Source organism: Pleurodeles waltl, chromosome 10 (assembly GCF_031143425.1).
Source record: "Pleurodeles waltl isolate 20211129_DDA chromosome 10, aPleWal1.hap1.20221129, whole genome shotgun sequence".
Lineage (NCBI taxonomy): Eukaryota > Metazoa > Chordata > Amphibia > Caudata > Salamandridae > Pleurodeles > Pleurodeles waltl.
Genome location: NC_090449.1, coordinates 327,945,755 through 327,968,569, shown reverse-complemented (window position 1 = coordinate 327,968,569; position 22,815 = coordinate 327,945,755). Strand labels below are relative to the sequence as shown.

The following is a 22,815-nucleotide window of genomic DNA, read 5'->3' as shown; positions in this document are numbered from 1 at the left end:
ATATAAATCTCGCCTGATCGAGCACTGAGCGAGCAATTGTGCTTGAATACAAGAGGCATGCTCCTCTGGCTCAGGCGCAAGAGATGGCAGGCCCTTCAGTGCTTCTGGTCTGGAAGTCTACGGTGCAAGGGCCCAGGTCCTGCGGAGGCGTACAACTACCAGAAAGGGTCTGCTTTTCTCATCAGCGCCACAGTTCAGCTTGCTAGCATAGGGCTTCTTGACTACCTCTTGCCTTGCTAGAGGCAAAAAAAAACCCCTTGGCACAAAACATCAATTGCTATGGCACGCTTAGAAGGAGAGTCTCCAAGTGGCCCTGCTTTTTCACAAAGACACTTCAGAAGATGTTTGAAAGGCTTTTGCAGCAGCAGGCTCGTTGGTCTAGGGGTATGATTCTCGCTTTGGGTGTGAGAGGTCCCGGGTTCAAATCCCGGATGAGCCCGTGCCTTCATAGGTTCGATCTGTTTTTAAACAGGAGTATTTCTGCTTTCCACTCTTGTAAGATGCCATGGTGGAATGCATTGCATGCTTTCTACTGGTGTCGAGGCAGTTCGGCATGATGAAGGAGTGCGGGATTTCTTTCTAACTGCTTTTTTGTGTTGGAGCAGCACTTCTCGTTGGAACATGAAATGCACAGTGCTTCTCCAAAGTAATTGCAGGGCTGGTTTTGAAATCACCTCTTGGAATGAAAGTGATCCCAGTTCCTTTCTTCCAAAGGAAGAGATCCTGTCAGAAAGGCTCAGCTTTGAGCGTCATGAATATTGTCCCTTAGTCCTTGCATTCCAGTCCAAAGCATAGCCACATAAAGAAAGCAGGTGTGTCTGTTTCCAGTGCAGTGGTTCCAGTCCAATGCATAGCCACATGAAGCAAATAAGCAGGCATGTCTGTTTCTGTAGTGTAGTGGTTATCACGTTCGCCTTACACGCGAAAGGTCCCTGGTTCGAGGCCAGGCAGAAACAGCAAGTTGCTGTGCTTTATCACATTATTTGCATTTACCACCTCACCTGACAGGTAAATTGAAATTAAAGAGGCTGTGTCTATCCCTCACCATCGTGAGGTACTACGCTCCAAGGGCATCGGTCTCAACTCACCAAGAGAAGACGATACACCTTACGGCAGTCAGTTGCTCCCTTTTTGACCTTTCCATTGAAGCCTGGGCCTACTGTGGTCAAGCCAGCCAAGGAAGGAAGGTATGAGAGCGAAAATGGCTTTCCTACCTTCACCAAGAACATACACCTTGAGCAAAGAAAGGGCCAGACTTACAAGGCCCTATCGCCACCGGCACATCATCTTTAGTGACGCCCCGGTGGCACTATGTACTGTGCCGTATTTACAAGACGCCGTTCAACCACGTTTTGTGGCTTAACACCACCTTGTAAATACGGCCCCTTCACACGCAGCCCTTTCCCTGGAAGGGGCGTGCAATGGGCGTTGCTCTGGGTGGGCCACTGCAACACCATAGCATTTTGATGCTGCTCCAGTTTTACGAGTTTTTGTAAATCTGTGGCAGCGCCAAAATCCAAGCGTCATACAATGGGTGTCGTTATAGTGGAGAAACGAGCAGAAATGTTTTCATTTCTCCTCATTTTTGCTCTTTCTATGTGTGCTGCACGAACATATCGCCACTGAAGATTTCTGTTGTGCAGGAAGGTGTGCCTTCCTGAACAAAAACAATTTCCCCCTCCACGCAGCCATCCTTGTACCATGGCGCAAGGATGGCTGCGTTGGTGCTCGGCAGCTAATTTAGAGCTGGCGCAGAGGGAAGCACAGGGGTGCGCTGTATTCTACTAAATACGGCGCTTCCCTGCATTTTGAAAATGACTGAGTGCGAGGCTGCCAAATTTGGCAGAGCGTCTCACTCAGTCATCCTCTTGTAATTATGGGCCAAAAGGTCTAAAGGATAGAGGCGTTTTATGTCATGTTCGATGACGACCATGGAAATGACTCTAGTCATATTGCAGAAGAGAGAACCATGTGCATTTTCTTGCCTTGCGATGTATTCGCCCACTCTCTGCCCTCAACCCTAGGAGCAGGGTCTGAGCAGTGGTGCTTCTGTGCCCTCGCTCGTTGGTGTCCGGGTCCAAATCCCCAACACACCCTTTTTAGCAGAAAACACACAAATTTTACTCAAAATACACAAAGCTTGAAGATTCCTCATTCCACTCAAAGCATTGTTGTGCAAAATATTTTTAGCCTCAGGAGAAAAAAAGGATCACCATGCCTTGGCTTCCTTCCTGCTTGCTTTCAGTGTGCTCTGTGTGATGCTTTCACAGGCTCTGGTTTCAGGCATTTAGGCATCAGATATTTGTCTCTACCCGCAGCTGTGACTTTTCAGTACATCTGAGTGTACGCTTGCTGGCTGACAACGCTGCAATTTTCACACTTACTCCTCGCTTTGCGAGCAACTGCTGATCAAGTATAGAGGCAATCGGGCAAACATATGAGGGGAATTTTGCTCCTTCAGTCAAGCCCTCATGCTTGTTTCTGTAGTGTAGTGGTTATCACGTTCGCCTAACACGCGAAAGGTCCCCGGTTCGAGACCGGGCAGAAACAATGGGCAGTTTCTGCTTTTGTGTTTGCTCCCTAAAAGCTTAGTCTCACTCAGGGATGGCCTTTAAAAACTTGTGACCTGTGTAAAACTTGTATTACTATTGCAGGCCGGTAAAAAGTTATCTGCATCTTTGCGTAGTCGTGCATGTGCCTGGTTTCTTATTCTGTTTTTTACTTTTTTTTTTCTTGGCCATGTTATATTGTGGGGCCTTTAAACCTGTCACCTTGATAGGAACATTGCAAGCGGCAGCATCGACAAGTGCAGACTGAGGAGTCAGACCTAAACACAGACTCAGCTGTCAGGATGGCCGAGTGGTCTAAGGCGGCAGCCTCAAGAGAGCTTGATCTTCAGTTAAGCTAAGCATCCTGGTTTGCTCATGTAGTTGTGGGTTCATATCGCACTTCTGATAGGTCTATTTTCTGCCCTTAAATCTTCCTCTGCTTGCACAGCCAGCTCCCCACAACACTATCTTTGCAAGCTGCTGTAGCATATGAAAAGAAATCCACCAACCCTCCGGCTGGGCCCTCAATCAGCATTCCATGTATTTCTGGAAGGGGCATCTCAGTCACGCCTTCTGTTAGAGCTGCACCTTATCACTGTAACTACCATGCTGGTTTCTACTTAAGCAGTTGATTCCATCGTTTGAAGTGAGGCTCTCCTGCCACTTTTGGGCAGAGAAGGCACTGCCCCTGCAACAACAACAGGCAGACAAGCTCAACCTGGGTTTCCTGGTTAGGTGGGCGGAGCAGAATGGCAATGGTCCCTCCTTGTGACTTGAAATTAACATGAAGAAGACAGAGAGGCAGCTGGGAGTAGGCAGTACCCATGCACCCCTGAACACTGTCTTGCGATTTTCACCCAATTCTGAAATGAGTCGGGAGGAAAGGAGGTGATTTTCCTATCGAAGGCCATTCTGGGAATTCAGCCACCCCGCGTCTCCCAGGTGAGTGTTTCAGGCCTGTGAGGCACTCATATAAATCTCGCCTGATCGAGCACTGAGCGAGCAATTGTGCTTGAATACAAGAGGCATGCTCCTCTGGCTCAGGCGCAAGAGATGGCAGGCCCTTCAGTGCTTCTGGTCTGGAAGTCTACGGTGCAAGGGCCCAGGTCCTGCGGAGGCGTACAACTACCAGAAAGGGTCTGCTTTTCTCATCAGCGCCACAGTTCAGCTTGCTAGCATAGGGCTTCTTGACTACCTCTTGCCTTGCTAGAGGCAAAAAAAAAACCCTTAGCACAAAACATCAATTGCTATGGCACGCTTAGAAGGAGAGTCTCCAAGTGGCCCTGCTTTTTCACAAAGACACTTCAGAAGATGTTTGAAAGGCTTTTGCAGCAGCAGGCTCGTTGGTCTAGGGGTATGATTCTCGCTTTGGGTGTGAGAGGTCCCGGGTTCAAATCCCGGACGAGCCCGTGCCTTCATAGGTTCGATCTGTTTTTAAACAGGAGTATTTCTGCTTTCCACTCTTGTAAGATGCCATGGTGGAATGCATTGCATGCTTTCTACTGGTGTCGAGGCAGTTCGGCATGATGAAGGAGTGCGGGATTTCTTTCTAACTGCTTTTTTGTGTTGGAGCAGCACTTCTCGTTGGAACATGAAATGCACAGTGCTTCTCCAAAGTAATTGCAGGGCTGGTTTTGAAATCACCTCTTGGAATGAAAGTGATCCCAGTTCCTTTCTTCCAAAGGAAGAGATCCTGTCAGAAAGGCTCAGCTTTGAGCGTCATGAATATTGTCCCTTAGTCCTTGCATTCCAGTCCAAAGCATAGCCACATAAAGAAAGCAGGTGTGTCTGTTTCCAGTGCAGTGGTTCCAGTCCAATGCATAGCCACATGAAGCAAATAAGCAGGCATGTCTGTTTCTGTAGTGTAGTGGTTATCACGTTCGCCTTACACGCGAAAGGTCCCTGGTTCGAGGCCAGGCAGAAACAGCAAGTTGCTGTGCTTTATCACATTATTTGCATTTACCACCTCACCTGACAGGTAAATTGAAATTAAAGAGGCTGTGTCTATCCCTCACCATCGTGAGGTACTACGCTCCAAGGGCATCGGTCTCAACTCACCAAGAGAAGACGATACACCTTACGGCAGTCAGTTGCTCCCTTTTTGACCTTTCCATTGAAGCCTGGGCCTACTGTGGTCAAGCCAGCCAAGGAAGGAAGGTATGAGAGCGAAAATGGCTTTCCTACCTTCACCAAGAACATACACCTTGAGCAAAGAAAGGGCCAGACTTACAAGGCCCTATCGCCACCGGCACATCATCTTTAGTGACGCCCCGGTGGCACTATGTACTGTGCCGTATTTACAAGACGCCGTTCAACCACGTTTTGTGGCTTAACACCACCTTGTAAATACGGCCCCTTCACACGCAGCCCTTTCCCTGGAAGGGGCGTGCAATGGGCGTTGCTCTGGGTGGGCCACTGCAACACCATAGCATTTTGATGCTGCTCCAGTTTTACGAGTTTTTGTAAATCTGTGGCAGCGCCAAAATCCAAGCGCCATACAATGGGTGTCGTTATAGTGGAGAAACGAGCAGAAATGTTTTCATTTCTCCTCATTTTTGCTCTTTCTATGTGTGCTGCACGAACATATCGCCACTGAAGATTTCTGTTGTGCAGGAAGGTGTGCCTTCCTGAACAAAAACAATTTCCCCCTCCACGCAGCCATCCTTGTACCATGGCGCAAGGATGGCTGCGTTGGTGCTCGGCAGCTAATTTAGAGCTGGCGCAGAGGGAAGCACAGAGGTGCGCTGTATTCTACTAAATACGGCGCTTCCCTGCATTTTGAAAATGACTGAGTGCGAGGCTGCCAAATTTGGCAGAGCGTCTCACTCAGTCATCCTCTTGTAATTATGGGCCAAAAGGTCTAAAGGATAGAGGCGTTTTATGTCATGTTCGATGACGACCATGGAAATGACTCTAGTCATATTGCAGAAGAGAGAACCATGTGCATTTTCTTGCCTTGCGATGTATTCGCCCACTCTCTGCCCTCAACCCTAGGAGCAGGGTCTGAGCAGTGGTGCTTCTGTGCCCTCGCTCGTTGGTGTCCGGGTCCAAATCCCCAACACACCCTTTTTAGCAGAAAACACACAAATTTTACTCAAAATACACAAAGCTTGAAGATTCCTCATTCCACTCAAAGCATTGTTGTGCAAAATATTTTTAGCCTCAGGAGAAAAAAAGGATCACCATGCCTTGGCTTCCTTCCTGCTTGCTTTCAGTGTGCTCTGTGTGATGCTTTCACAGGCTCTGGTTTCAGGCATTTAGGCATCAGATATTTGTCTCTACCCGCAGCTGTGACTTTTCAGTACATCTGAGTGTACGCTTGCTGGCTGACAACGCTGCAATTTTCACACTTACTCCTCGCTTTGCGAGCAACTGCTGATCAAGTATAGAGGCAATCGGGCAAACATATGAGGGGAATTTTGCTCCTTCAGTCAAGCCCTCATGCTTGTTTCTGTAGTGTAGTGGTTATCACGTTCGCCTAACACGCGAAAGGTCCCCGGTTCGAGACCGGGCAGAAACAATGGGCAGTGTCTGCTTTTGTGTTTGCTCCCTAAAAGCTTAGTCTCACTCAGGGATGGCCTTTAAAAACTTGTGACCTGTGTAAAACTTGTATTACTATTGCAGGCCGGTAAAAAGTTATCTGCATCTTTGCGTAGTCGTGCATGTGCCTGGTTTCTTATTCTGTTTTTTACTTTTTTTTTTCTTGGCCATGTTATATTGTGGGGCCTTTAAACCTGTCACCTTGATAGGAACATTGCAAGCGGCAGCATCGACAAGTGCAGACTGAGGAGTCAGACCTAAACACAGACTCAGCTGTCAGGATGGCCGAGTGGTCTAAGGCGGCAGCCTCAAGAGAGCTTGATCTTCAGTTAAGCTAAGCATCCTGGTTTGCTCATGTAGTTGTGGGTTCATATCGCACTTCTGATAGGTCTATTTTCTGCCCTTAAATCTTCCTCTGCTTGCACAGCCAGCTCCCCACAACACTATCTTTGCAAGCTGCTGTAGCATATGAAAAGAAATCCACCAACCCTCCGGCTGGGCCCTCAATCAGCATTCCATGTATTTCTGGAAGGGGCATCTCAGTCACGCCTTCTGTTAGAGCTGCACCTTATCACTGTAACTACCATGCTGGTTTCTACTTAAGCAGTTGATTCCATCGTTTGAAGTGAGGCTCTCCTGCCACTTTTGGGCAGAGAAGGCACTGCCCCTGCAACAACAACAGGCAGACAAGCTCAACCTGGGTTTCCTGGTTAGGTGGGCGGAGCAGAATGGCAATGGTCCCTCCTTGTGACTTGAAATTAACATGAAGAAGACAGAGAGGCAGCTGGGAGTAGGCAGTACCCATGCACCCCTGAACACTGTCTTGCGATTTTCACCCAATTCTGAAATGAGTCGGGAGGAAAGGAGGTGATTTTCCTATCGAAGGCCATTCTGGGAATTCAGCCACCCCGCGTCTCCCAGGTGAGTGTTTCAGGCCTGTGAGGCACTCATATAAATCTCGCCTGATCGAGCACTGAGCGAGCAATTGTGCTTGAATACAAGAGGCATGCTCCTCTGGCTCAGGCGCAAGAGATGGCAGGCCCTTCAGTGCTTCTGGTCTGGAAGTCTACGGTGCAAGGGCCCAGGTCCTGCGGAGGCGTACAACTACCAGAAAGGGTCTGCTTTTCTCATCAGCGCCACAGTTCAGCTTGCTAGCATAGGGCTTCTTGACTACCTCTTGCCTTGCTAGAGGCAAAAAAAAACCCCTTGGCACAAAACATCAATTGCTATGGCACGCTTAGAAGGAGAGTCTCCAAGTGGCCCTGCTTTTTCACAAAGACACTTCAGAAGATGTTTGAAAGGCTTTTGCAGCAGCAGGCTCGTTGGTCTAGGGGTATGATTCTCGCTTTGGGTGTGAGAGGTCCCGGGTTCAAATCCCGGATGAGCCCGTGCCTTCATAGGTTCGATCTGTTTTTAAACAGGAGTATTTCTGCTTTCCACTCTTGTAAGATGCCATGGTGGAATGCATTGCATGCTTTCTACTGGTGTCGAGGCAGTTCGGCATGATGAAGGAGTGCGGGATTTCTTTCTAACTGCTTTTTTGTGTTGGAGCAGCACTTCTCGTTGGAACATGAAATGCACAGTGCTTCTCCAAAGTAATTGCAGGGCTGGTTTTGAAATCACCTCTTGGAATGAAAGTGATCCCAGTTCCTTTCTTCCAAAGGAAGAGATCCTGTCAGAAAGGCTCAGCTTTGAGCGTCATGAATATTGTCCCTTAGTCCTTGCATTCCAGTCCAAAGCATAGCCACATAAAGAAAGCAGGTGTGTCTGTTTCCAGTGCAGTGGTTCCAGTCCAATGCATAGCCACATGAAGCAAATAAGCAGGCATGTCTGTTTCTGTAGTGTAGTGGTTATCACGTTCGCCTTACACGCGAAAGGTCCCTGGTTCGAGGCCAGGCAGAAACAGCAAGTTGCTGTGCTTTATCACATTATTTGCATTTACCACCTCACCTGACAGGTAAATTGAAATTAAAGAGGCTGTGTCTATCCCTCACCATCGTGAGGTACTACGCTCCAAGGGCATCGGTCTCAACTCACCAAGAGAAGACGATACACCTTACGGCAGTCAGTTGCTCCCTTTTTGACCTTTCCATTGAAGCCTGGGCCTACTGTGGTCAAGCCAGCCAAGGAAGGAAGGTATGAGAGCGAAAATGGCTTTCCTACCTTCACCAAGAACATACACCTTGAGCAAAGAAAGGGCCAGACTTACAAGGCCCTATCGCCACCGGCACATCATCTTTAGTGACGCCCCGGTGGCACTATGTACTGTGCCGTATTTACAAGACGCCGTTCAACCACGTTTTGTGGCTTAACACCACCTTGTAAATACGGCCCCTTCACACGCAGCCCTTTCCCTGGAAGGGGCGTGCAATGGGCGTTGCTCTGGGTGGGCCACTGCAACACCATAGCATTTTGATGCTGCTCCAGTTTTACGAGTTTTTGTAAATCTGTGGCAGCGCCAAAATCCAAGCGCCATACAATGGGTGTCGTTATAGTGGAGAAACGAGCAGAAATGTTTTCATTTCTCCTCATTTTTGCTCTTTCTATGTGTGCTGCACGAACATATCGCCACTGAAGATTTCTGTTGTGCAGGAAGGTGTGCCTTCCTGAACAAAAACAATTTCCCCCTCCACGCAGCCATCCTTGTACCATGGCGCAAGGATGGCTGCGTTGGTGCTCGGCAGCTAATTTAGAGCTGGCGCAGAGGGAAGCACAGGGGTGCGCTGTATTCTACTAAATACGGCGCTTCCCTGCATTTTGAAAATGACTGAGTGCGAGGCTGCCAAATTTGGCAGAGCGTCTCACTCAGTCATCCTCTTGTAATTATGGGCCAAAAGGTCTAAAGGATAGAGGCGTTTTATGTCATGTTCGATGACGACCATGGAAATGACTCTAGTCATATTGCAGAAGAGAGAACCATGTGCATTTTCTTGCCTTGCGATGTATTCGCCCACTCTCTGCCCTCAACCCTAGGAGCAGGGTCTGAGCAGTGGTGCTTCTGTGCCCTCGCTCGTTGGTGTCCGGGTCCAAATCCCCAACACACCCTTTTTAGCAGAAAACACACAAATTTTACTCAAAATACACAAAGCTTGAAGATTCCTCATTCCACTCAAAGCATTGTTGTGCAAAATATTTTTAGCCTCAGGAGAAAAAAAGGATCACCATGCCTTGGCTTCCTTCCTGCTTGCTTTCAGTGTGCTCTGTGTGATGCTTTCACAGGCTCTGGTTTCAGGCATTTAGGCATCAGATATTTGTCTCTACCCGCAGCTGTGACTTTTCAGTACATCTGAGTGTACGCTTGCTGGCTGACAACGCTGCAATTTTCACACTTACTCCTCGCTTTGCGAGCAACTGCTGATCAAGTATAGAGGCAATCGGGCAAACATATGAGGGGAATTTTGCTCCTTCAGTCAAGCCCTCATGCTTGTTTCTGTAGTGTAGTGGTTATCACGTTCGCCTAACACGCGAAAGGTCCCCGGTTCGAGACCGGGCAGAAACAATGGGCAGTTTCTGCTTTTGTGTTTGCTCCCTAAAAGCTTAGTCTCACTCAGGGATGGCCTTTAAAAACTTGTGACCTGTGTAAAACTTGTATTACTATTGCAGGCCGGTAAAAAGTTATCTGCATCTTTGCGTAGTCGTGCATGTGCCTGGTTTCTTATTCTGTTTTTTACTTTTTTTTTTCTTGGCCATGTTATATTGTGGGGCCTTTAAACCTGTCACCTTGATAGGAACATTGCAAGCGGCAGCATCGACAAGTGCAGACTGAGGAGTCAGACCTAAACACAGACTCAGCTGTCAGGATGGCCGAGTGGTCTAAGGCGGCAGCCTCAAGAGAGCTTGATCTTCAGTTAAGCTAAGCATCCTGGTTTGCTCATGTAGTTGTGGGTTCATATCGCACTTCTGATAGGTCTATTTTCTGCCCTTAAATCTTCCTCTGCTTGCACAGCCAGCTCCCCACAACACTATCTTTGCAAGCTGCTGTAGCATATGAAAAGAAATCCACCAACCCTCCGGCTGGGCCCTCAATCAGCATTCCATGTATTTCTGGAAGGGGCATCTCAGTCACGCCTTCTGTTAGAGCTGCACCTTATCACTGTAACTACCATGCTGGTTTCTACTTAAGCAGTTGATTCCATCGTTTGAAGTGAGGCTCTCCTGCCACTTTTGGGCAGAGAAGGCACTGCCCCTGCAACAACAACAGGCAGACAAGCTCAACCTGGGTTTCCTGGTTAGGTGGGCGGAGCAGAATGGCAATGGTCCCTCCTTGTGACTTGAAATTAACATGAAGAAGACAGAGAGGCAGCTGGGAGTAGGCAGTACCCATGCACCCCTGAACACTGTCTTGCGATTTTCACCCAATTCTGAAATGAGTCGGGAGGAAAGGAGGTGATTTTCCTATCGAAGGCCATTCTGGGAATTCAGCCACCCCGCGTCTCCCAGGTGAGTGTTTCAGGCCTGTGAGGCACTCATATAAATCTCGCCTGATCGAGCACTGAGCGAGCAATTGTGCTTGAATACAAGAGGCATGCTCCTCTGGCTCAGGCGCAAGAGATGGCAGGCCCTTCAGTGCTTCTGGTCTGGAAGTCTACGGTGCAAGGGCCCAGGTCCTGCGGAGGCGTACAACTACCAGAAAGGGTCTGCTTTTCTCATCAGCGCCACAGTTCAGCTTGCTAGCATAGGGCTTCTTGACTACCTCTTGCCTTGCTAGAGGCAAAAAAAAAACCCTTGGCACAAAACATCAATTGCTATGGCACGCTTAGAAGGAGAGTCTCCAAGTGGCCCTGCTTTTTCACAAAGACACTTCAGAAGATGTTTGAAAGGCTTTTGCAGCAGCAGGCTCGTTGGTCTAGGGGTATGATTCTCGCTTTGGGTGTGAGAGGTCCCGGGTTCAAATCCCGGACGAGCCCGTGCCTTCATAGGTTCGATCTGTTTTTAAACAGGAGTATTTCTGCTTTCCACTCTTGTAAGATGCCATGGTGGAATGCATTGCATGCTTTCTACTGGTGTCGAGGCAGTTCGGCATGATGAAGGAGTGCGGGATTTCTTTCTAACTGCTTTTTTGTGTTGGAGCAGCACTTCTCGTTGGAACATGAAATGCACAGTGCTTCTCCAAAGTAATTGCAGGGCTGGTTTTGAAATCACCTCTTGGAATGAAAGTGATCCCAGTTCCTTTCTTCCAAAGGAAGAGATCCTGTCAGAAAGGCTCAGCTTTGAGCGTCATGAATATTGTCCCTTAGTCCTTGCATTCCAGTCCAAAGCATAGCCACATAAAGAAAGCAGGTGTGTCTGTTTCCAGTGCAGTGGTTCCAGTCCAATGCATAGCCACATGAAGCAAATAAGCAGGCATGTCTGTTTCTGTAGTGTAGTGGTTATCACGTTCGCCTTACACGCGAAAGGTCCCTGGTTCGAGGCCAGGCAGAAACAGCAAGTTGCTGTGCTTTATCACATTATTTGCATTTACCACCTCACCTGACAGGTAAATTGAAATTAAAGAGGCTGTGTCTATCCCTCACCATCGTGAGGTACTACGCTCCAAGGGCATCGGTCTCAACTCACCAAGAGAAGACGATACACCTTACGGCAGTCAGTTGCTCCCTTTTTGACCTTTCCATTGAAGCCTGGGCCTACTGTGGTCAAGCCAGCCAAGGAAGGAAGGTATGAGAGCGAAAATGGCTTTCCTACCTTCACCAAGAACATACACCTTGAGCAAAGAAAGGGCCAGACTTACAAGGCCCTATCGCCACCGGCACATCATCTTTAGTGACGCCCCGGTGGCACTATGTACTGTGCCGTATTTACAAGACGCCGTTCAACCACGTTTTGTGGCTTAACACCACCTTGTAAATACGGCCCCTTCACACGCAGCCCTTTCCCTGGAAGGGGCGTGCAATGGGCGTTGCTCTGGGTGGGCCACTGCAACACCATAGCATTTTGATGCTGCTCCAGTTTTACGAGTTTTTGTAAATCTGTGGCAGCGCCAAAATCCAAGCGCCATACAATGGGTGTCGTTATAGTGGAGAAACGAGCAGAAATGTTTTCATTTCTCCTCATTTTTGCTCTTTCTATGTGTGCTGCACGAACATATCGCCACTGAAGATTTCTGTTGTGCAGGAAGGTGTGCCTTCCTGAACAAAAACAATTTCCCCCTCCACGCAGCCATCCTTGTACCATGGCGCAAGGATGGCTGCGTTGGTGCTCGGCAGCTAATTTAGAGCTGGCGCAGAGGGAAGCACAGAGGTGCGCTGTATTCTACTAAATACGGCGCTTCCCTGCATTTTGAAAATGACTGAGTGCGAGGCTGCCAAATTTGGCAGAGCGTCTCACTCAGTCATCCTCTTGTAATTATGGGCCAAAAGGTCTAAAGGATAGAGGCGTTTTATGTCATGTTCGATGACGACCATGGAAATGACTCTAGTCATATTGCAGAAGAGAGAACCATGTGCATTTTCTTGCCTTGCGATGTATTCGCCCACTCTCTGCCCTCAACCCTAGGAGCAGGGTCTGAGCAGTGGTGCTTCTGTGCCCTCGCTCGTTGGTGTCCGGGTCCAAATCCCCAACACACCCTTTTTAGCAGAAAACACACAAATTTTACTCAAAATACACAAAGCTTGAAGATTCCTCATTCCACTCAAAGCATTGTTGTGCAAAATATTTTTAGCCTCAGGAGAAAAAAAGGATCACCATGCCTTGGCTTCCTTCCTGCTTGCTTTCAGTGTGCTCTGTGTGATGCTTTCACAGGCTCTGGTTTCAGGCATTTAGGCATCAGATATTTGTCTCTACCCGCAGCTGTGACTTTTCAGTACATCTGAGTGTACGCTTGCTGGCTGACAACGCTGCAATTTTCACACTTACTCCTCGCTTTGCGAGCAACTGCTGATCAAGTATAGAGGCAATCGGGCAAACATATGAGGGGAATTTTGCTCCTTCAGTCAAGCCCTCATGCTTGTTTCTGTAGTGTAGTGGTTATCACGTTCGCCTAACACGCGAAAGGTCCCCGGTTCGAGACCGGGCAGAAACAATGGGCAGTGTCTGCTTTTGTGTTTGCTCCCTAAAAGCTTAGTCTCACTCAGGGATGGCCTTTAAAAACTTGTGACCTGTGTAAAACTTGTATTACTATTGCAGGCCGGTAAAAAGTTATCTGCATCTTTGCGTAGTCGTGCATGTGCCTGGTTTCTTATTCTGTTTTTTACTTTTTTTTTTCTTGGCCATGTTATATTGTGGGGCCTTTAAACCTGTCACCTTGATAGGAACATTGCAAGCGGCAGCATCGACAAGTGCAGACTGAGGAGTCAGACCTAAACACAGACTCAGCTGTCAGGATGGCCGAGTGGTCTAAGGCGGCAGCCTCAAGAGAGCTTGATCTTCAGTTAAGCTAAGCATCCTGGTTTGCTCATGTAGTTGTGGGTTCATATCGCACTTCTGATAGGTCTATTTTCTGCCCTTAAATCTTCCTCTGCTTGCACAGCCAGCTCCCCACAACACTATCTTTGCAAGCTGCTGTAGCATATGAAAAGAAATCCACCAACCCTCCGGCTGGGCCCTCAATCAGCATTCCATGTATTTCTGGAAGGGGCATCTCAGTCACGCCTTCTGTTAGAGCTGCACCTTATCACTGTAACTACCATGCTGGTTTCTACTTAAGCAGTTGATTCCATCGTTTGAAGTGAGGCTCTCCTGCCACTTTTGGGCAGAGAAGGCACTGCCCCTGCAACAACAACAGGCAGACAAGCTCAACCTGGGTTTCCTGGTTAGGTGGGCGGAGCAGAATGGCAATGGTCCCTCCTTGTGACTTGAAATTAACATGAAGAAGACAGAGAGGCAGCTGGGAGTAGGCAGTACCCATGCACCCCTGAACACTGTCTTGCGATTTTCACCCAATTCTGAAATGAGTCGGGAGGAAAGGAGGTGATTTTCCTATCGAAGGCCATTCTGGGAATTCAGCCACCCCGCGTCTCCCAGGTGAGTGTTTCAGGCCTGTGAGGCACTCATATAAATCTCGCCTGATCAAGCACTGAGCGAGCAATTGTGCTTGAATACAAGAGGCATGCTCCTCTGGCTCAGGCGCAAGAGATGGCAGGCCCTTCAGTGCTTCTGGTCTGGAAGTCTACGGTGCAAGGGCCCAGGTCCTGCGGAGGCGTACAACTACCAGAAAGGGTCTGCTTTTCTCATCAGCGCCACAGTTCAGCTTGCTAGCATAGGGCTTCTTGACTACCTCTTGCCTTGCTAGAGGCAAAAAAAAAACCCTTGGCACAAAACATCAATTGCTATGGCACGCTTAGAAGGAGAGTCTCCAAGTGGCCCTGCTTTTTCACAAAGACACTTCAGAAGATGTTTGAAAGGCTTTTGCAGCAGCAGGCTCGTTGGTCTAGGGGTATGATTCTCGCTTTGGGTGTGAGAGGTCCCGGGTTCAAATCCCGGACGAGCCCGTGCCTTCATAGGTTCGATCTGTTTTTAAACAGGAGTATTTCTGCTTTCCACTCTTGTAAGATGCCATGGTGGAATGCATTGCATGCTTTCTACTGGTGTCGAGGCAGTTCGGCATGATGAAGGAGTGCGGGATTTCTTTCTAACTGCTTTTTTGTGTTGGAGCAGCACTTCTCGTTGGAACATGAAATGCACAGTGCTTCTCCAAAGTAATTGCAGGGCTGGTTTTGAAATCACCTCTTGGAATGAAAGTGATCCCAGTTCCTTTCTTCCAAAGGAAGAGATCCTGTCAGAAAGGCTCAGCTTTGAGCGTCATGAATATTGTCCCTTAGTCCTTGCATTCCAGTCCAAAGCATAGCCACATAAAGAAAGCAGGTGTGTCTGTTTCCAGTGCAGTGGTTCCAGTCCAATGCATAGCCACATGAAGCAAATAAGCAGGCATGTCTGTTTCTGTAGTGTAGTGGTTATCACGTTCGCCTTACACGCGAAAGGTCCCTGGTTCGAGGCCAGGCAGAAACAGCAAGTTGCTGTGCTTTATCACATTATTTGCATTTACCACCTCACCTGACAGGTAAATTGAAATTAAAGAGGCTGTGTCTATCCCTCACCATCGTGAGGTACTACGCTCCAAGGGCATCGGTCTCAACTCACCAAGAGAAGACGATACACCTTACGGCAGTCAGTTGCTCCCTTTTTGACCTTTCCATTGAAGCCTGGGCCTACTGTGGTCAAGCCAGCCAAGGAAGGAAGGTATGAGAGCGAAAATGGCTTTCCTACCTTCACCAAGAACATACACCTTGAGCAAAGAAAGGGCCAGACTTACAAGGCCCTATCGCCACCGGCACATCATCTTTAGTGACGCCCCGGTGGCACTATGTACTGTGCCGTATTTACAAGACGCCGTTCAACCACGTTTTGTGGCTTAACACCACCTTGTAAATACGGCCCCTTCACACGCAGCCCTTTCCCTGGAAGGGGCGTGCAATGGGCGTTGCTCTGGGTGGGCCACTGCAACACCATAGCATTTTGATGCTGCTCCAGTTTTACGAGTTTTTGTAAATCTGTGGCAGCGCCAAAATCCAAGCGCCATACAATGGGTGTCGTTATAGTGGAGAAACGAGCAGAAATGTTTTCATTTCTCCTCATTTTTGCTCTTTCTATGTGTGCTGCACGAACATATCGCCACTGAAGATTTCTGTTGTGCAGGAAGGTGTGCCTTCCTGAACAAAAACAATTTCCCCCTCCACGCAGCCATCCTTGTACCATGGCGCAAGGATGGCTGCGTTGGTGCTCGGCAGCTAATTTAGAGCTGGCGCAGAGGGAAGCACAGGGGTGCGCTGTATTCTACTAAATACGGCGCTTCCCTGCATTTTGAAAATGACTGAGTGCGAGGCTGCCAAATTTGGCAGAGCGTCTCACTCAGTCATCCTCTTGTAATTATGGGCCAAAAGGTCTAAAGGATAGAGGCGTTTTATGTCATGTTCGATGACGACCATGGAAATGACTCTAGTCATATTGCAGAAGAGAGAACCATGTGCATTTTCTTGCCTTGCGATGTATTCGCCCACTCTCTGCCCTCAACCCTAGGAGCAGGGTCTGAGCAGTGGTGCTTCTGTGCCCTCGCTCGTTGGTGTCCGGGTCCAAATCCCCAACACACCCTTTTTAGCAGAAAACACACAAATTTTACTCAAAATACACAAAGCTTGAAGATTCCTCATTCCACTCAAAGCATTGTTGTGCAAAATATTTTTAGCCTCAGGAGAAAAAAAGGATCACCATGCCTTGGCTTCCTTCCTGCTTGCTTTCAGTGTGCTCTGTGTGATGCTTTCACAGGCTCTGGTTTCAGGCATTTAGGCATCAGATATTTGTCTCTACCCGCAGCTGTGACTTTTCAGTACATCTGAGTGTACGCTTGCTGGCTGACAACGCTGCAATTTTCACACTTACTCCTCGCTTTGCGAGCAACTGCTGATCAAGTATAGAGGCAATCGGGCAAACATATGAGGGGAATTTTGCTCCTTCAGTCAAGCCCTCATGCTTGTTTCTGTAGTGTAGTGGTTATCACGTTCGCCTAACACGCGAAAGGTCCCCGGTTCGAGACCGGGCAGAAACAATGGGCAGTGTCTGCTTTTGTGTTTGCTCCCTAAAAGCTTAGTCTCACTCAGGGATGGCCTTTAAAAACTTGTGACCTGTGTAAAACTTGTATTACTATTGCAGGCCGGTAAAAAGTTATCTGCATCTTTGCGTAGTCGTGCATGTGCCTGGTTTCTTATTCTGTTTTTTACTTTTTTTTTTCTTGGCCATGTTATATTGTGGGGCCTTTAAACCTGTCACCTTGATAGGAACATTGCAAGCGGCAGCATCGACAAGTGCAGACTGAGGAGTCAGACCTAAACACAGACTCAGCTGTCAGGATGGCCGAGTGGTCTAAGGCGGCAGCCTCAAGAGAGCTTGATCTTCAGTTAAGCTAAGCATCCTGGTTTGCTCATGTAGTTGTGGGTTCATATCGCACTTCTGATAGGTCTATTTTCTGCCCTTAAATCTTCCTCTGCTTGCACAGCCAGCTCCCCACAACACTATCTTTGCAAGCTGCTGTAGCATATGAAAAGAAATCCACCAACCCTCCGGCTGGGCCCTCAATCAGCATTCCATGTATTTCTGGAAGGGGCATCTCAGTCACGCCTTCTGTTAGAGCTGCACCTTATCACTGTAACTACCATGCTGGTTTCTACTTAAGCAGTTGATTCCATCGTTTGAAGTGAGTCTCTCCTGCCACTTTTGGGCAGAGAAGGCACTGCCCCTGCAACAACAACAGGCAGACAAGCTCAACCTGGGTTTCCTGGTTAGGTGGGCGGAGCAGAATGGCAATGGTCCCTCCTTGTGACTTGAAATTAACATGAAGAAGACAGAGAGGCAGCTGGGAGTAGGCAGTACCCATGCACCCCTGAACACTGTCTTGCGATTTTCACCCAATTCTGAAATGAGTCGGGAGGAAAGGAGGTGATTTTCCTATCGAAGGCCATTCTGGGAATTCAGCCACCCCGCGTCTCCCAGGTGAGTGTTTCAGGCCTGTGAGGCACTCATATAAATCTCGCCTGATCGAGCACTGAGCGAGCAATTGTGCTTGAATACAAGAGGCATGCTCCTCTGGCTCAGGCGCAAGAGATGGCAGGCCCTTCAGTGCTTCTGGTCTGGAAGTCTACGGTGCAAGGGCCCAGGTCCTGCGGAGGCGTACAACTACCAGAAAGGGTCTGCTTTTCTCATCAGCGCCACAGTTCAGCTTGCTAGCATAGGGCTTCTTGACTACCTCTTGCCTTGCTAGAGGCAAAAAAAAACCCCTTGGCACAAAACATCAATTGCTATGGCACGCTTAGAAGGAGAGTCTCCAAGTGGCCCTGCTTTTTCACAAAGACACTTCAGAAGATGTTTGAAAGGCTTTTGCAGCAGCAGGCTCGTTGGTCTAGGGGTATGATTCTCGCTTTGGGTGTGAGAGGTCCCGGGTTCAAATCCCGGACGAGCCCGTGCCTTCATAGGTTCGATCTGTTTTTAAACAGGAGTATTTCTGCTTTCCACTCTTGTAAGATGCCATGGTGGAATGCATTGCATGCTTTCTACTGGTGTCGAGGCAGTTCGGCATGATGAAGGAGTGCGGGATTTCTTTCTAACTGCTTTTTTGTGTTGGAGCAGCACTTCTCGTTGGAACATGAAATGCACAGTGCTTCTCCAAAGTAATTGCAGGGCTGGTTTTGAAATCACCTCTTGGAATGAAAGTGATCCCAGTTCCTTTCTTCCAAAGGAAGAGATCCTGTCAGAAAGGCTCAGCTTTGAGCGTCATGAATATTGTCCCTTAGTCCTTGCATTCCAGTCCAAAGCATAGCCACATAAAGAAAGCAGGTGTGTCTGTTTCCAGTGCAGTGGTTCCAGTCCAATGCATAGCCACATGAAGCAAATAAGCAGGCATGTCTGTTTCTGTAGTGTAGTGGTTATCACGTTCGCCTTACACGCGAAAGGTCCCTGGTTCGAGGCCAGGCAGAAACAGCAAGTTGCTGTGCTTTATCACATTATTTGCATTTACCACCTCACCTGACAGGTAAATTGAAATTAAAGAGGCTGTGTCTATCCCTCACCATCGTGAGGTACTACGCTCCAAGGGCATCGGTCTCAACTCACCAAGAGAAGACGATACACCTTACGGCAGTCAGTTGCTCCCTTTTTGACCTTTCCATTGAAGCCTGGGCCTACTGTGGTCAAGCCAGCCAAGGAAGGAAGGTATGAGAGCGAAAATGGCTTTCCTACCTTCACCAAGAACATACACCTTGAGCAAAGAAAGGGCCAGACTTACAAGGCCCTATCGCCACCGGCACATCATCTTTAGTGACGCCCCGGTGGCACTATGTACTGTGCCGTATTTACAAGACGCCGTTCAACCACGTTTTGTGGCTTAACACCACCTTGTAAATACGGCCCCTTCACACGCAGCCCTTTCCCTGGAAGGGGCGTGCAATGGGCGTTGCTCTGGGTGGGCCACTGCAACACCATAGCATTTTGATGCTGCTCCAGTTTTACGAGTTTTTGTAAATCTGTGGCAGCGCCAAAATCCAAGCGCCATACCATAGGTGTCGTTATAGTGGAGAAACGAGCAGAAATGTTTTCATTTCTCCTCATTTTTGCTCTTTCTATGTGTGCTGCACGAACATATCGCCACTGAAGATTTCTGTTGTGCAGGAAGGTGTGCCTTCCTGAACAAAAACAATTTCCCCCTCCACGCAGCCATCCTTGTACCATGGCGCAAGGATGGCTGCGTTGGTGCTCGGCAGCTAATTTAGAGCTGGCGCAGAGGGAAGCACAGGGGTGCGCTGTATTCTACTAAATACGGCGCTTCCCTGCATTTTGAAAATGACTGAGTGCGAGGCTGCCAAATTTGGCAGAGCGTCTCACTCAGTCATCCTCTTGTAATTATGGGCCAAAAGGTCTAAAGGATAGAGGCGTTTTATGTCATGTTCGATGACGACCATGGAAATGACTCTAGTCATATTGCAGAAGAGAGAACCATGTGCATTTTCTTGCCTTGCGATGTATTCGCCCACTCTCTGCCCTCAACCCTAGGAGCAGGGTCTGAGCAGTGGTGCTTCTGTGCCCTCGCTCGTTGGTGTCCGGGTCCAAATCCCCAACACACCCTTTTTAGCAGAAAACACACAAATTTTACTCAAAATACACAAAGCTTGAAGATTCCTCATTCCACTCAAAGCATTGTTGTGCAAAATATTTTTAGCCTCAGGAGAAAAAAAGGATCACCATGCCTTGGCTTCCTTCCTGCTTGCTTTCAGTGTGCTCTGTGTGATGCTTTCACAGGCTCTGGTTTCAGGCATTTAGGCATCAGATATTTGTCTCTACCCGCAGCTGTGACTTTTCAGTACATCTGAGTGTACGCTTGCTGGCTGACAACGCTGCAATTTTCACACTTACTCCTCGCTTTGCGAGCAACTGCTGATCAAGTATAGAGGCAATCGGGCAAACATATGAGGGGAATTTTGCTCCTTCAGTCAAGCCCTCATGCTTGTTTCTGTAGTGTAGTGGTTATCACGTTCGCCTAACACGCGAAAGGTCCCCGGTTCGAGACCGGGCAGAAACAATGGGCAGTGTCTGCTTTTGTGTTTGCTCCCTAAAAGCTTAGTCTCACTCAGGGATGGCCTTTAAAAACTTGTGACCTGTGTAAAACTTGTATTACTATTGCAGGCCGGTAAAAAGTTATCTGCATCTTTGCGTAGTCGTGCATGTGCCTGGTTTCTTATTCTGTTTTTTACTTTTTTTTTTCTTGGCCATGTTATATTGTGGGGCCTTTAAACCTGTCACCTTGATAGGAACATTGCAAGCGGCAGCATCGACAAGTGCAGACTGAGGAGTCAGACCTAAACACAGACTCAGCTGTCAGGATGGCCGAGTGGTCTAAGGCGGCAGCCTCAAGAGAGCTTGATCTTCAGTTAAGCTAAGCATCCTGGTTTGCTCATGTAGTTGTGGGTTCATATCGCACTTCTGATAGGTCTATTTTCTGCCCTTAAATCTTCCTCTGCTTGCACAGCCAGCTCCCCACAACACTATCTTTGCAAGCTGCTGTAGCATATGAAAAGAAATCCACCAACCCTCCGGCTGGGCCCTCAATCAGCATTCCATGTATTTCTGGAAGGGGCATCTCAGTCACGCCTTCTGTTAGAGCTGCACCTTATCACTGTAACTACCATGCTGGTTTCTACTTAAGCAGTTGATTCCATCGTTTGAAGTGAGGCTCTCCTGCCACTTTTGGGCAGAGAAGGCACTGCCCCTGCAACAACAACAGGCAGACAAGCTCAACCTGGGTTTCCTGGTTAGGTGGGCGGAGCAGAATGGCAATGGTCCCTCCTTGTGACTTGAAATTAACATGAAGAAGACAGAGAGGCAGCTGGGAGTAGGCAGTACCCATGCACCCCTGAACACTGTCTTGCGATTTTCACCCAATTCTGAAATGAGTCGGGAGGAAAGGAGGTGATTTTCCTATCGAAGGCCATTCTGGGAATTCAGCCACCCCGCGTCTCCCAGGTGAGTGTTTCAGGCCTGTGAGGCACTCATATAAATCTCGCCTGATCGAGCACTGAGCGAGCAATTGTGCTTGAATACAAGAGGCATGCTCCTCTGGCTCAGGCGCAAGAGATGGCAGGCCCTTCAGTGCTTCTGGTCTGGAAGTCTACGGTGCAAGGGCCCAGGTCCTGCGGAGGCGTACAACTACCAGAAAGGGTCTGCTTTTCTCATCAGCGCCACAGTTCAGCTTGCTAGCATAGGGCTTCTTGACTACCTCTTGCCTTGCTAGAGGCAAAAAAAAACCCCTTGGCACAAAACATCAATTGCTATGGCACGCTTAGAAGGAGAGTCTCCAAGTGGCCCTGCTTTTTCACAAAGACACTTCAGAAGATGTTTGAAAGGCTTTTGCAGCAGCAGGCTCGTTGGTCTAGGGGTATGATTCTCGCTTTGGGTGTGAGAGGTCCCGGGTTCAAATCCCGGATGAGCCCGTGCCTTCATAGGTTCGATCTGTTTTTAAACAGGAGTATTTCTGCTTTCCACTCTTGTAAGATGCCATGGTGGAATGCATTGCATGCTTTCTACTGGTGTCGAGGCAGTTCGGCATGATGAAGGAGTGCGGGATTTCTTTCTAACTGCTTTTTTGTGTTGGAGCAGCACTTCTCGTTGGAACATGAAATGCACAGTGCTTCTCCAAAGTAATTGCAGGGCTGGTTTTGAAATCACCTCTTGGAATGAAAGTGATCCCAGTTCCTTTCTTCCAAAGGAAGAGATCCTGTCAGAAAGGCTCAGCTTTGAGCGTCATGAATATTGTCCCTTAGTCCTTGCATTCCAGTCCAAAGCATAGCCACATAAAGAAAGCAGGTGTGTCTGTTTCCAGTGCAGTGGTTCCAGTCCAATGCATAGCCACATGAAGCAAATAAGCAGGCATGTCTGTTTCTGTAGTGTAGTGGTTATCACGTTCGCCTTACACGCGAAAGGTCCCTGGTTCGAGGCCAGGCAGAAACAGCAAGTTGCTGTGCTTTATCACATTATTTGCATTTACCACCTCACCTGACAGGTAAATTGAAATTAAAGAGGCTGTGTCTATCCCTCACCATCGTGAGGTACTACGCTCCAAGGGCATCGGTCTCAACTCACCAAGAGAAGACGATACACCTTACGGCAGTCAGTTGCTCCCTTTTTGACCTTTCCATTGAAGCCTGGGCCTACTGTGGTCAAGCCAGCCAAGGAAGGAAGGTATGAGAGCGAAAATGGCTTTCCTACCTTCACCAAGAACATACACCTTGAGCAAAGAAAGGGCCAGACTTACAAGGCCCTATCGCCACCGGCACATCATCTTTAGTGACGCCCCGGTGGCACTATGTACTGTGCCGTATTTACAAGACGCCGTTCAACCACGTTTTGTGGCTTAACACCACCTTGTAAATACGGCCCCTTCACACGCAGCCCTTTCCCTGGAAGGGGCGTGCAATGGGCGTTGCTCTGGGTGGGCCACTGCAACACCATAGCATTTTGATGCTGCTCCAGTTTTACGAGTTTTTGTAAATCTGTGGCAGCGCCAAAATCCAAGCGCCATACAATGGGTGTCGTTATAGTGGAGAAACGAGCAGAAATGTTTTCATTTCTCCTCATTTTTGCTCTTTCTATGTGTGCTGCACGAACATATCGCCACTGAAGATTTCTGTTGTGCAGGAAGGTGTGCCTTCCTGAACAAAAACAATTTCCCCCTCCACGCAGCCATCCTTGTACC

At 48.4% G+C, this 22,815-nt stretch overlaps 20 non-coding genes across 20 annotated transcripts; all 20 read left to right on the top strand.

The window, feature by feature from the left end:
- The first annotated feature begins 367 nt into the window (after window positions 1-367).
- Window positions 368-439, top strand: TRNAP-UGG (transfer RNA proline (anticodon UGG)). Its single transcript has one exon. It is a non-coding gene; the product is annotated as a tRNA-Pro (tRNA).
- A 444-nt stretch (window positions 440-883) lies between these two features.
- On the top strand, window positions 884-956 carry TRNAV-UAC (transfer RNA valine (anticodon UAC)). The gene has a single exon. It is a non-coding gene; the product is annotated as a tRNA-Val (tRNA).
- A 1,521-nt stretch (window positions 957-2,477) lies between these two features.
- On the top strand, window positions 2,478-2,550 carry TRNAV-AAC (transfer RNA valine (anticodon AAC)). The gene has a single exon. It is a non-coding gene; the product is annotated as a tRNA-Val (tRNA).
- A 1,336-nt stretch (window positions 2,551-3,886) lies between these two features.
- On the top strand, window positions 3,887-3,958 carry TRNAP-UGG (transfer RNA proline (anticodon UGG)). Its single transcript has one exon. It is a non-coding gene; the product is annotated as a tRNA-Pro (tRNA).
- Window positions 3,959-4,402: 444 nt separating this feature from the next.
- On the top strand, window positions 4,403-4,475 carry TRNAV-UAC (transfer RNA valine (anticodon UAC)). Its single transcript has one exon. It is a non-coding gene; the product is annotated as a tRNA-Val (tRNA).
- Window positions 4,476-5,996: 1,521 nt separating this feature from the next.
- Window positions 5,997-6,069, top strand: TRNAV-AAC (transfer RNA valine (anticodon AAC)). Its single transcript has one exon. It is a non-coding gene; the product is annotated as a tRNA-Val (tRNA).
- Window positions 6,070-7,405: 1,336 nt separating this feature from the next.
- On the top strand, window positions 7,406-7,477 carry TRNAP-UGG (transfer RNA proline (anticodon UGG)). The gene has a single exon. It is a non-coding gene; the product is annotated as a tRNA-Pro (tRNA).
- Window positions 7,478-7,921: 444 nt separating this feature from the next.
- Window positions 7,922-7,994, top strand: TRNAV-UAC (transfer RNA valine (anticodon UAC)). The gene has a single exon. It is a non-coding gene; the product is annotated as a tRNA-Val (tRNA).
- Window positions 7,995-9,515: 1,521 nt separating this feature from the next.
- On the top strand, window positions 9,516-9,588 carry TRNAV-AAC (transfer RNA valine (anticodon AAC)). The gene has a single exon. It is a non-coding gene; the product is annotated as a tRNA-Val (tRNA).
- A 1,336-nt stretch (window positions 9,589-10,924) lies between these two features.
- Window positions 10,925-10,996, top strand: TRNAP-UGG (transfer RNA proline (anticodon UGG)). The gene has a single exon. It is a non-coding gene; the product is annotated as a tRNA-Pro (tRNA).
- Window positions 10,997-11,440: 444 nt separating this feature from the next.
- TRNAV-UAC (transfer RNA valine (anticodon UAC)) lies at window positions 11,441-11,513 on the top strand. The gene has a single exon. It is a non-coding gene; the product is annotated as a tRNA-Val (tRNA).
- Window positions 11,514-13,034: 1,521 nt separating this feature from the next.
- TRNAV-AAC (transfer RNA valine (anticodon AAC)) lies at window positions 13,035-13,107 on the top strand. The gene has a single exon. It is a non-coding gene; the product is annotated as a tRNA-Val (tRNA).
- A 1,336-nt stretch (window positions 13,108-14,443) lies between these two features.
- On the top strand, window positions 14,444-14,515 carry TRNAP-UGG (transfer RNA proline (anticodon UGG)). Its single transcript has one exon. It is a non-coding gene; the product is annotated as a tRNA-Pro (tRNA).
- Window positions 14,516-14,959: 444 nt separating this feature from the next.
- Window positions 14,960-15,032, top strand: TRNAV-UAC (transfer RNA valine (anticodon UAC)). Its single transcript has one exon. It is a non-coding gene; the product is annotated as a tRNA-Val (tRNA).
- Window positions 15,033-16,553: 1,521 nt separating this feature from the next.
- Window positions 16,554-16,626, top strand: TRNAV-AAC (transfer RNA valine (anticodon AAC)). The gene has a single exon. It is a non-coding gene; the product is annotated as a tRNA-Val (tRNA).
- Window positions 16,627-17,962: 1,336 nt separating this feature from the next.
- TRNAP-UGG (transfer RNA proline (anticodon UGG)) lies at window positions 17,963-18,034 on the top strand. The gene has a single exon. It is a non-coding gene; the product is annotated as a tRNA-Pro (tRNA).
- Window positions 18,035-18,478: 444 nt separating this feature from the next.
- Window positions 18,479-18,551, top strand: TRNAV-UAC (transfer RNA valine (anticodon UAC)). The gene has a single exon. It is a non-coding gene; the product is annotated as a tRNA-Val (tRNA).
- Window positions 18,552-20,072: 1,521 nt separating this feature from the next.
- Window positions 20,073-20,145, top strand: TRNAV-AAC (transfer RNA valine (anticodon AAC)). Its single transcript has one exon. It is a non-coding gene; the product is annotated as a tRNA-Val (tRNA).
- A 1,336-nt stretch (window positions 20,146-21,481) lies between these two features.
- TRNAP-UGG (transfer RNA proline (anticodon UGG)) lies at window positions 21,482-21,553 on the top strand. Its single transcript has one exon. It is a non-coding gene; the product is annotated as a tRNA-Pro (tRNA).
- A 444-nt stretch (window positions 21,554-21,997) lies between these two features.
- On the top strand, window positions 21,998-22,070 carry TRNAV-UAC (transfer RNA valine (anticodon UAC)). Its single transcript has one exon. It is a non-coding gene; the product is annotated as a tRNA-Val (tRNA).
- Window positions 22,071-22,815: the final 745 nt, after the last annotated feature.